General features: G+C 38.8%; 1 protein-coding gene across 1 annotated transcript in view; it reads left to right on the top strand.

The window, feature by feature from the left end:
* Positions 1-2,500, top strand: part of LOC138046007 (uridylate-specific endoribonuclease B-like) — a 24,649-nt gene that overhangs the window by 18,542 nt on the left and 3,607 nt on the right. The window lies entirely within an intron of this gene.

Genomic DNA, 2,500 nt, shown 5'->3' with positions numbered 1-2,500 from the left:
TTTGTTAATAGCAGCTACTTTATTATTCAACAGCGTCACAATATTTTGCCGATTTTGGGGGTAACTTTGTTGAAACTCAAGCACGCTTCCAACAGACCTGTTTATTTTCGTGACTAATGCGTTACCACAAAAATTCTCCCCGTATCACATTTCAACACATGTATGCAAATTTGCTAAGCTCGAAAATTACGCATGATAAATTTACAAAAGCTAGAAATTTCACAGAAATATTTTCCAGCGAAACATTTATTGAAAAAAGCAACATATTTGCTATAAGAGGCAAGAAACCCTTCCTATTTCAGTTGCGTGCGAGCAAGCGAAACACAATCACAAAGTATATGCAATTAAATAAATTTCTGACAGTTCACATCAAACCCTTTTCGAAAGAACCTTGACCGTAAATAATAAAGCACAAAAGAGACAGCAAGCTTTCATTCAAATAATTTTTCACTGTCACATTTCCAATTTGTTTTTACCTTTGCTGAGTTGAGTCTTAAAATGAATGTTACTTGCCAGACAAACAGGCAAACTTTAAATAGATGCGACTTCAGTAAACACTGTGAGACACACAATAGAGATCACAGATCTACTTGTGGTGTTCGATTCCTTCTCTGTCTTTGTTGAACCCGTAAGTTACCAGAGAAATTTCCATTTGGTTTCAGTGTTGTACGTAACACCACCTTGGCGAAATATTAGAAGTACAGCATATTTTGATTTCGGCTCGACGGGCGAAAGATTCACGCTGTCGAAGTCCATTACTCGTCGCTTTTTTAAGATTCCAGATCTTTATGTTTCACCGCCTGTCTTGACGTTCCATTCTTGAGCTCCATGTGGGTATATTTTCTTTAAAGATGTACTAAAAAGCCATTCGCGTTACAATGACTTTCGACGCCATTACAGGTTAATTGTGCAGAGCAAGCTACGCATTACCCCAGCCCCCTCAAACCTAACAAAATACGCACGGAAGACTCCATGCACAAAGACACCACTTAGCAGGGGAGTGACAGGCAAGACTTTTCCCGACACGAAAAATAACAAACGAGATGCTTCCGGGAAGCATACACTGGGTTGCCTGTGGTACGTGTTACAGAAAATCAGAAGGCACTGAATTGTGTGGTATTGAAATACAGCATTCCAGTCTCCGAAGAATAACAAATAAAAGAGAAGCGAGAAACATTGGCTTCTGGGCTGACATGTTGATAATTTTCAAGTTCCCTCACAACTTCTTTTCACCACAAGTGTGCCCTCTGAGCATCTGAATGCTTTTAACACTAAAATTCACCGGAAGTTAAGCCCTTTCGGGCGGGGTTAGTTTTAGGATGGGAGACCAAAAACAGTAAACCCCTACTAAAACACAAGGAGCTGACCGAAAATACTATTTACGCTAACAAATGCGAACTCAGCAAAGTACAGATTTTGTTAGCTTGCTTTATGCAAAACAAACATTGATGCAAAAGCAAATATCTATTGATACACAGTTTTAGAAAGAGCAGAAGGAAGTTTCCGGAACGGTCGATCGAGAGTAAAATATTTACGACATGAAAACAATATTAATTTTGAACCATGAATATAGAATATAAAAGGTTACGATCAGCGACAAACATTTTGGGAGATTTTTGCTACGTTCAAATAAATCGCAAAATCGAAAGTGACATGCCGGAATTCAGCGGGCGGCCGTGATTAAGTTACCGCGGCATGTTTACTCGCCAAACAGTGAAGTATCTGTGTCAAATGATGGCAAGATACCGGGTTTTTGTAAGTTTCTTTTTCTGTCAAGTGTTATAAAGTTTGACACTGAAATGAGCGAAGTCAAAACAAAGATCACAATCGCCCAACTCTTGTTTATGCAAAGTCAAAATTTACTCTCCACTAGACGCGTACGACGTTATTTATCACCAGGTAATTCCATCATTTTAGAAATAGCAGCTACTTTATGATTCATCTGCGTCACAATTTTTCACTGATTTTGGGGCTCATTTTGTTGAAACTCAAGCACGCTTCCAACAGGCCTGTGAACCCTTCCTGCTTACAGAGCAATACTAAAAAACTTCTCCCATATCACATTTCAACCTTAAGCTCGAAAATTCAATACACAACATGATATTATAATTCACAAAGGCAGAAAATACCACAGAATCCTTTTCCAGCGAAAAATTTATTGAAACAAACAACATATTTGCTCTTAGAGGCGAAAACCTCTTCCTATTTCATTGCGTGCGTGAAGACAAGAAACTCAATCGTGTCAAATTACTTCAGGTAAATACAGCTCACTTTGATTTCTGCTCGACGGGCGATAGATTGTTGTCGAAGTCCATTACTCGTCGCTTTTACGATTCCAGGTATTTGTTTTCACCGCCCGCCTAGTTTATCCAACTGACTTTCCATTATTGAGCTCCATAAGGGTATATTTTGTTTAAGATCCACTAAAACGCCATTTGCATTACATGACTTTCGACGCCATTGCAGGTTAAGTTTATCATTCTACTGTGTCCACCAGAGA

The sequence above is a fragment of the Montipora capricornis genome, chromosome 4 (genome assembly GCF_036669925.1).
Source record: "Montipora capricornis isolate CH-2021 chromosome 4, ASM3666992v2, whole genome shotgun sequence".
Classification (NCBI taxonomy): Eukaryota; Metazoa; Cnidaria; class Anthozoa; order Scleractinia; family Acroporidae; genus Montipora; species Montipora capricornis.
The sequence above is the reverse complement of the archived record's forward strand: the minus strand, read 5'-3'. Positions and strand labels throughout refer to the sequence as shown.